The sequence below is a fragment of the Panthera pardus genome, unplaced genomic scaffold, assembly GCF_024362965.1.
Source record: "Panthera pardus isolate Hobbes unplaced genomic scaffold, ASM2436296v1 HiC_scaffold_6, whole genome shotgun sequence".
NCBI lineage: Eukaryota > Metazoa > Chordata > Mammalia > Carnivora > Felidae > Panthera > Panthera pardus.
Window position 1 is genome coordinate 16,793,767 of NW_026526991.1, and position 10,148 is coordinate 16,803,914.

General features: G+C 41.7%; 1 pseudogene; it reads left to right on the top strand.

Annotated features, from left to right (window-relative positions):
- Nucleotides 1-9,268: 9,268 nt before the first annotated feature.
- Nucleotides 9,269-9,833, top strand: LOC109265278 (ragulator complex protein LAMTOR3-like; annotated as a pseudogene).
- The last annotated feature ends 315 nt before the right edge of the window (nt 9,834-10,148 follow it).

Here is a 10,148-nt window from a genome sequence, read left to right on the forward strand (position 1 = left end):
ACTAATTTCCAGACCCCACCCGCTGGCAGACACAGGGCACTCAATGTACTGCCAACAGTGTGTAGATTGATTCCAGAACTGGGCGGGACTGAGCTTGCCAGCAAAGGTCCCCCATGCCTACAGTTGAGCTTGGCAGGAAAAAAGCAGACGGTAGTACCTGCTGTGCCTCAACCCACTGAGACAATTTTAGGATTGAATGGGGAAGTACATAACAGAAAGGTTTGGTTGCCTACCTTCTCTTTCTGGGAAAAGTTCTCAGCCTCTATGTGGTTGAGACCGCCATGTTGGAACCACATGACCCCACCCCTCTGGCCACAGCTGACTGTTCCAAGAATGCACACCTAACCCAAAGGGGAAAAAATTCATGGACTGAGTTTAGTCCACCGCATTCCTACTCAAGTATTGGAACAAGTAAACTTAGAAACCAAGATTAATAACTGCGAACCACACCATCACACAATAGAGGCATCGAACTTATAAGGTCATTGCAACGGACTGAATTTTTCTGTCCCCTGAAAACTCATGCTCAAACCAAATCCCCAACATGACAGTGTTTAAAGGTCAGCCTTTAGGACATAATTAGGTCATGAAGGTGGAGCCCTCGTGAATGGAATTTGAGCCTTTAAAAGAGACCCCAGAGAGCTCCCTCACCTCTTTCTGCCATGTGAGGGCACAAAGAGGAGTTGACAGTCTGCAGCCTGGAAGGGAGTCCTCACCAGAACCTGACCGTGCCGGCACCGTGATCACGGACTTCTAGCCTCCAGAAACTTCTGTTGTTTATAAGCTTCTCTGTCTGTGGTATTCTATTAAAGCAGCCTGAACAGACTCAGACAGTATGTATGTAGGTTTGGCTCCAGTTTACCTGTGTGACTTTGGTGTCCTTGAACCCCTGTTCTCCTATCGATAATGTGGGAGTAATAAAGGTAACTATTTCAATGTGCATTTCACAAGGATAGAGTGCAAATGTTTATAAAAATACTTCTATAGTAAAAGTTCAATAACTATGAGCTATCATGAATATTACTAGCAGGGTTAATACTACCCTTGGTTATGACCATGCTTGGCCACATGAGAGCAAAAGAAGCCAGTCACAAGAGACAACAATTCTAGCGCAGGTTGAACACTTCCCATCACCAGGCACTGTGCACTTTGCTTGACAAGTAGCAACCGACTAAAACCTCACGACAACCCCTGAGTCTGGCAGGACTTCACCAGTGAGGAAACTGAGGCATAAACTGATTTGCCAAAGGTTTAGGAAATGGCGACAGCAGGAATGAAGATTAGCATTGTGCTTCAGAGCCTATATCCTTCACCATTCTGTGACTACTTCATTAGGCAGGTAAGCAAACTGAGGCCCAGGGAAGATCCTGCAGCTCCAAGAAATTGGGTAGGGGGACATGGGGAAGGGGCCCAAAAGCCAGAGAGTATGACTTGTGACCCTGATGTCCAACTCCAGGTCCTGGGAGGCCCAAGCGAAATAACCTGGTGAAGTCCTTGAATGATCCCCCTTCATCTGAGTGAAGTTTTCTGTTCTGAGTTCTGACTAAAACAACGAGAATTCTGATGAGCTTCAGTCACCCACATTAGATCCAGTGCACCAAACCTCTGCCTAAGGGCTCTGGTGCCAGGAAAAACATCATGACATGGGTATTACAGCTCAAATGTCTGGTTATTCTAGTGGAAGCTCATCCCATCTAGTGGAAGCCCCATCTAACTGCTGCTTCTATATGGCAAATCCCCGTTAACCAGAATAAACCCTCCATTCCCCTGCACAAAGAAGGCCTTGTCCGAGAGAATGGTCAGCACGTGACCAGAACAAGATGTAGTGTGGATAATTCTCTTTTGAGAAAACATCCCTTCAGGCACAAGTCACAAAATAAACAGAGACAGGGCAAAACCACTAACAAGAGAGAAATTGGAAAGCCAAAATGTTAAGGACAGAGCAAAAAGAGCTTTTTAAATGAGACCAGACTAAAAAATAAAGACCTTCTCCTTCCCCTTGCCTGTTTTTCCACCCATCACCTCCAGCCCTCAATTTTTTTTTTCAAAAGCCATTTAAAAAAAAACTATAAATTTTTCCATCTGAGACAAAAGTTGTTAAATGGAAAGAGAAAATGGAGCAAAGAATACCAATTGTCAACTCTCTGAAGCTAACTGGTAGACCTTAACCATCTCCAGTTTTGTCCTGAGAAACCCGCAGCCCTACACCCATATCCAAGAATCAACAACTAGGAAACTATATAATGGCACATAGAACTTGAAAATCCAACATGGGTTTAAAAAGATAAAAGAGGATGATCCTCTTTAAATAAGGCAACAGCTAAGTGTAGCAAAGGCATTCCATTTGAGTTTACAGAGAGAAGCACCATAACTCCAAAATCAGGTAGCTCTGGGACCACATCTTGGCCCTGCCAGTCACCAGCTAATGACCTTGAGCAAGTTACTTAGCTTTTCTGGGCTTCAGTTTCTTCATCTATATAATGAGGGTGATTAAAAATAGCACCTACCTCAGAGGATTGCCGTGAAGATTCATGCACAGCGGCAAACTGGACACACTCCGTAGGTGTTCACTATCATTTTTATAATGTAATTATCTAATTATTTTGTGATTATTATGACATGATTATAAAAGTAAGGAAAACCAAAGTTGTATCAAGAGCTTAAGCAGCATATGTGACTGTGGGTTCTATGGGAACCTTCAAAACAAAATGGAAGCACACACACAGCTAACACACCTCAAGAGGATGGAGCGCATCAGGCCTCCTTTATACGGACTTCCCTGAAGAAAAGTAGTATTTGTGGAATGACCTGTGTTGTTGTTGTCAATGGAGCCGTGCTTGCAGTGATTGGTGTCTACGTTCTTCAAGGTGGAAAAGCAATGCTTGGTGTTGGGTGGCATGCTAAAACAGGAGCCCCAGAAGCCCTTGGTGGAGGGTTGAGCCAACAGGTAGCCTCTGTTCCATCACTCTCAACTTTCCAGAAGGGTTCCTGGCATAGCAGGAGTGGCCTCCTAGTGTTGTGGTTAAACAAATCAGCAGTGGAATCCCACCAGCCTGTGGTCAATTCTCTCTAATGCACTGGCTAGATGCACAGCCTTAGACATATCGCTTCACATGTCAGAGCCTGAGCTGCTCCATCTACATCATGGCAGTAGGGAACCTCACTGCAAAGGTTTGTGGAGAATTCGATGAGATAATATACCACTTGGCATGGGGCCTGACCCAGAATAGCCACCACATAAAGGGTGGCTCTTATTTTCATTGGAAGACACAAGAGCATTCTAGCACAGGAAACTATCAAGCTCATCACAGCCCAAGAAATAAGAACATCAAAAGCAGAGATTTCAAGATGAGTTGGAGATTAGAACCTGCACTGTCCTCACATAAAAAACATCCAGATGTTGAGATTAGGGTGGACCGAAATGCTGATCGTAAAGAACATAATATTCCCAATCATCAAAAGTGAACAACTTAGGCAAACATTTCTGGGTGTTCATTAGAACTCAACACGGTACCCTGAAATTCCAGGAGGAAGGACACAAGTTCATCAGAGTGTCCACTAGTCTGCCAAATGCCTTTTCCAACAGCCTGACTCTCAACCACACATCTTCAGTTGAAAGAACTCCATTTAAAAAGCCATCTGAGAAGGCCCTGGCCAAGAAAGGAAAGTCACTTTCCATGGATCAACAAAGAAGAATCCTCTCTCTGCAGCCAAAGCCTCCCACTACTCCTTTCACCAATTAGTGAAAATACAACCTTGGTCTCAAAGCCAAAATCAACGACTTCACTTCATGTGACTTTCACCGATGATTGAGCAAAACCAACACCTGAGTCCCCTTCAGGTGTACTCCCCAGGGATGGGCTCCAAGACTACATTTAATACTGCAAATTAAAGTCCTGATACTGCATCTTGGAAAAATGAACCAGTATTAAAGAAGGATCTTTCCATACTGAATCTTTCTCTGAAACAGAGAATGGCAAAAACAAGACAAAGGCTCAATACATGCACAGCCTACGAGCCATGGAGAGGACTCGGTTACACAGAAGCACACCTGAGAGCCATTTGAAGGAGAAAGGGGAAAGAATTCAAGAATTCAAACAAGGAAACAGGACAGTATATTCATAGCCATTGCAGATAACCCCCAAAATTTAGCAGCTTAAAAGAGTATCAAATACTTATTATCTCAATCAGTTCCTATGGGTCCAGAACTCTGGAGCACCCTAGCTAGCTAATTCTAACTTACCTGAGCCTATCGCTCTTTGCCCCAGGCTATAGCCATCTCATCCCCCAACCACCCCAGCCCCAACATATAGTTCAAAACAGGGGTCTATCTCCCAAGAGCAGAACTTGGTTGCCTCTATGTTTGGTTGGTTAGTTGCTATTGGTTTGTTTGGGGTTTCATTTTGTATTTCTTATATTCCATGCTTTCCTCTATAATTTGTCCAGAATTGATTGAAGCTTGGTTTTCACAAGAAGAGACTGAAGCCTGTGCTAATTCACCATCTTGGAAGGATCTGGAGATCTCTTATAAAACTTTATATATACAATAGAGACCCTATTGCCTGAATGATTCCAGAGACTGTCAATCAAAAAAGATGGTTAGGGGCGCCTGGGTGGCTCAGTCGGTTAAGTGTCCAACTTCAGCTCAGGTCATGGTCTCGCGGTCCGTGAGTTCGAGCCCCGCCTTGGGCTCTGTGCTGACAGCTCAGAGTCTGGGGCCTGTTTCGGATTCTGTGTCTCCCTCTCTCTCTGCCCCTCCCCCGTTCATGCTCTGTCTGTCTCTGTTTCAAAAATAAATAAACGTTAAAATTTTTTTTTAAAAAGATGGTAAAGTAGGGAGTCATCTTTTTAAAATGATGCATACATACCTTGAGTATTTTAACTTAAAAAACAAAAAACACACAAAAATTCCTGAGACAATCTGCTATTGCTACTCAAAGGAAAACAGTTCATTTCTTTTTATTGTTAAAAAAGGAGAAGGAAAGAAAACTAACCCAATGTTGCCATGTTTGAGCCAAGGGTTTTTCCTTGAATATTGATCTGCTGGTCAAAGTTCCATTTTTTCTTTCTGGCAAAAATCATAGCCATTTAACATTATCTAAACTATCCTATTTCTGTTTCTTTAAAATGGAATAAGAAGTCAAAGATGCTTGTAAGAAATCTGATTGCAGAATTTTAAAGTTTTTCTATACCACAACTATTTTAATGCAGTTATTTTTAAGTATCTCATTACTCTTTTTTTTTTGAAACATTCATCCCCATTTTCATAAAAACAACCCCTCACCTGCAGTCCTGTTTCATCACTTTTTAACATTTGTGAAAATATTTATTGGTAATCAAGTGCATTAAGTATAATCAGCTGGATAGGTTTGGAAACAAACATTATTCCCTCTTGGTAAAAATACAATGACGGGAGAAAAAGAATCTCATTCTATAAAGGAGGCAATAGCCATGATTATTTAGTGTACCTTCAGGGCTAACTAGAGAAAAAAAGAGTGCAGATATAGACACATCATCCAGCCCTTCTGGAAAAACTGTTAAATGGACATCAGGTAGGAGAAGGTCTACATTACCTCTACTAAGATATGATTTGGTAATCAGCTAATAAGATATCTCAACTCAAGACACCCACTCCTCCAATTTAAATACTTGTCTCCAACGATTCAAGTACTTTGGGGGGAAATGATATATTAGGTGAATGTCTTCCAGAAACAACTTAAGTCAAACATCAGAGTCTACCCATGCATGAGTATTGAAAGCCAACTTCTCCTTCACAATGATGCCAGTCTAGTCTTTCCCCTCCAGTCCTACAGGTTCTCATCAACTGGTGCAAGATTCTCACCCTGGTTACTCAAATAACACAACATTGCTGCTAAGCTACACTGGGCACATTGCTTCCCTGCCTAAAGCAGGCATCACACAGGAAGCCTGGAAAGCAGGCTTCCCTCCTGAGAGGCAAAGTGATAAGAACACAGGTCCCAACACAGGCCACATGGCTTGCTAGATGTGCAATCTTCAGCAAAATACTGAACCTCTCTGAGCTTTAATTTGTCCATATTGAATGAGGATTCATTTATTCAGAAAATGTTTTTGAAGTGCCTGCTACATGTCAGGCATTGTGTTAGGTCTGGGCATCCATAATTAATGGGCAGAGGTCCTGACATTGTTAAGTTGGCATTCCCTTGGGGGAGACATAGAATTCCAAACTGAGGTATGTGCTCTGAGGGAAAATTACAGAGCATTATACGAGGGTATGGGAGAGACTAATTTAGCCTGGAGAGGTCATGGATAATAATCATCTTTACCTCATAGATTCTTCTGAGGAATAAATGAGATTGGGAGCTTGAATAGTGCCTGGCACATGGCCAGAGCTCTGTAAATGGTCATTACTTCTGTTATTCAGCACAGTCAGATGTCAGCCTTGGGGGGGTTGACAAGTGTACAAATGCCACGCTTCCCGCTCAACATGCCATTCCTGCCTGCATTTCTGTGGCTCATTCTACCTCAGAGCTAACTGGCAGTGGGAAACCAAGTCTTCTTGGAGAAAGAGCAAAAGGAAGGGACAGCAAAAAGGTCTCCTGGCATTTAAATGGAGCCAAAGAGTTTTCAGAAATATCTCACTATTGCTAATGAGAGGAAGCCAGTTCCTTTCTCTTTAATGTTTAAAAAAAGAAAGAAAAGAAAACTAGTAGTGAATGAATGAACATGACTGTCCTTAACCAAAGAACTCTTGGTGAGAAGGGTTCTTTGAGCAACTTGGGTAAGAAATAATACAAATAGTAGGATCTCAATCATCTCCATTTAGCCTTTCAAGAGTTATTCTGGCCATTTTTCCTGAGGGATCCATCCCTGCCTTGGGTTCCAATGAATCCATGCATTCTCCTGAATGGCACCTCTTCCCTGGCTTCACAGCCCAGCAGGGGGCCAACACAGTCTGGTTAATCAAGAATGAATGAATGAATGAATGAATGAGACTAACTTTTCCTTCTCCGTGATATTTTTCCTAATCTTTCTTCCATTCAACCTGGAGAAGTATATTCGAATCTCAAAATGTCAAGGCTAGTGAGCTGTGAGAGCTCGTCCAACACAGTCATTTTCAAATAAGTGTTGACACAGGACACTTTTGTCAGATGAAACTTTTACCCAAAACCCTACTGCAGAAAATGAGGAAACAAAGCAGTATTTTCCATGTAATGAACTCAAGTTATTTGTCAATGATTTTGATTGAGGTTCTCTGACGGATCCAACAAGTTATACTGTGGAATTCTGCATAATACAGATAGTTCCGTCCTATACTAGCTTCAGCATCTAATTTTTTTCTTTGTATTTTTGTTGTTGTTGTTGTTGTTGTTGTTGTTGTTGTTGTTGTTAGTGCTGCACAGGTGCCAGATCCTGATTTCCACAATCAGGCAATTACAATTTGTCGGTAATCTTTATGTGGTAAATGAGAAAAACTCCATTCAACTTAGATCAAAGGGGATAAAAGTGGAAGGGAGCATTTCTTTCAGCTCACATAAGGAAGAGTCAAGGGCTTTAGGCGATTCAGCCGTGAGAGTCTCTTCACCTCTCAGCCCTGCTCTGCCTCGGGTAGACTTTATCATCAGAGAACTCTCTGAGCTGGAGGGAAACATGGTCCCAGTAGCTCTAGGCTTACACTATAGTTAAAGCTCATGATCCTAGAAGAAAACAGAATGTTTTCCCCCTAAAGTTCTGGGGAAAATTCAAGGACAGGCCCTGATCAGGCAGTCTTGGGTCACATGCCCTTTTCAGAAGGGATAACTACAGGCCAGGGAAATGGGGAACTCTTATTGGCCAGGTTAGGGCCGTGTTGCCATGTTGGTGGTGAGCTAGGATCTGAGGTCAGCCCCTCCCATGCATGAAGAATGGGTTTCCCACAGGGAAGAGGGTTTCTGTTAGCAGAACAAGAAGTGAAAGGGAAATGTGCTAGGTAGACAAAACCCATAGCTCCCAGAGCTCACTTAACATGCATAAATAGTTGCATACATAAGAGTTTTGATAGCTCACCTTCCTATCTCAGTGTAATGGAACAGACTCAGAGCTTGAGGGATAGCAGGAGTTTTCGGTTTGACAATGAATCACTAACAGTTATTCAGATTCCTTAATCACGAAGTGTTACCTTAGGAGGGATTTGATGAACACTATCTTCAGCCAATTTAAATCTTTCTTGTTTTGCAAAACCAGAATACTTTTCAAATATGTCTTGAAACATTCAACAACATTTTTAATAATTAGAAATCTCAGTTCCTGTTCTGGAGGCTATTCACAAGATACTTCAAAACTATCTATTTTGTACTGAATGTTCAGTACAAATGTAACCTTTCTGTTGCTTTAATGAACCTTTAGCTGTTGCTGGAGGCACAGCCGTATTGTGAGCCCTACAGTGCCATATTGAAGCCATTCTGCTTAGTAAAGTCAGAACTGTAACAAAAACTTAAATATGGAAATGATCTATGACATTATATAGTCACACTCAGCATGTTCTATGTTCTGCTGTTCTACCCAGCTGATCTATTAAGCTAAGACTACGCCTCACCCAATCTGTACTTGACAATGGCCTACACATGTGTTATAAGAATGTATTCACTCGCACAATTTTAGACAAGTAGATGAGTGCTGGCTTAAATTGTTTCTAAATATTAGTGTAACATCCCAGCCCTGCAAATCAGTGAGACTTCCACAAGAATTTTAAATATATGCAGAGCTCTGGTCCACAGTCTGCATAAACCATACGATATACGTTAAAAAGCACAATGGTGGTGGTTTTCATTTGCTACATTGTGATATATAATACATTCTGGTGTATGTTGTCTACAGTCCTTTTTAATCAACTTTATTGAGGAACAATCAGCATGCAATAAAATGAACCCATTTCAAGAGTATATTTCAATGAGTTTTCTAAACAATTAAAATTAATTTTTAAAATGATATTCTAGGGATGCCTGGACGGCTCCCTTGGTTAGGCGTCTGACTCTTGATCTCAGCTCAGGTCATGATCTCACAGTTTATGGAATCGAGCCCCACATCGGGCTCTGCACTGACAGCATGGAGGCTGCCTGGGATTCTCTCTCTCTCCCTCTCTCTCTGCCCCTCCCCTGCTCGCTCTCTCTCTCTCTCTCTCTCTTTTTCTCTCTCAAAAATAAATAAACAAACTTAAAAAAAATAAAATAAAATGATATTCTAGATTATAATCTTCAGCATTTACATTGGATCTAATCGTTCCCATCTTAAAAATACCCTCCCAGGGAGATGGTTTTTGAAGCTGTCCCTGAATTCACAGCTGAGAGAACACGGCAACCCAGAAAACCAGGAGTGGAGATTGATCCTGCGAGAGAAAGGGGTTCATCATGGTGGATGACCTGAAGCGATTCCTGTAGAAAAAATTACCAAGTATTGAAGGGCTCCATGTTGTCATTGGGTCAGATAGAGATGGAGAGCCTATTATTAAAGTGGCCAATGATAATACTCCAGAACATGTTTTGAGACCTGGTTCCTTATCTACTTTTGCCCTGGCAACAGACCAAGGAAGCAAACTTGGACTTTCAAAAAATAAAAGTATTATTATCTGTTACTATAACACCTATCAGGTGGTTCAATTCAATCGTTTGCCTTTGGTGGTGAGTTTCATAGCCAGCAGCAACACCAATACAGGACTCATCGTCAGCCTAGAAAAGGAACTTGCTCCATTAGTCAAAGAATTGAGACACATTGTGGAAGTTTCTTAATCTGGCAGTGGTTTTGACGTACACCTTATTTTCATTATAACAGACACAATATCAATCCAACAATCTTTAGACACAGCAATGCTTGTATCCATATACTCAAGAAAGGGCTCCTTCCCCACCTTCCACTAAAGAAAGAGCTCATAGATATAATTTCTGGACAGATTGTTATCTTTTCTTGTGTAGGGTCTTTTTTTAATTTAGTGAGATCTGGGGATACCACAGAAATGGTTCAGTACATCACAGCTCCCATGGAGTTAGTCCAGTCACCAGATATGCATGAGTTTCTATCCAGGGGGTCAGAATCAAAATGGTACTTAGATCCACTTGAGCCGTTAAGTGCTCCCCGTTATATAAAATGCCCAGGCCTGCAGAATTTTTTATTGTGGATAATAATGAGGACGTATT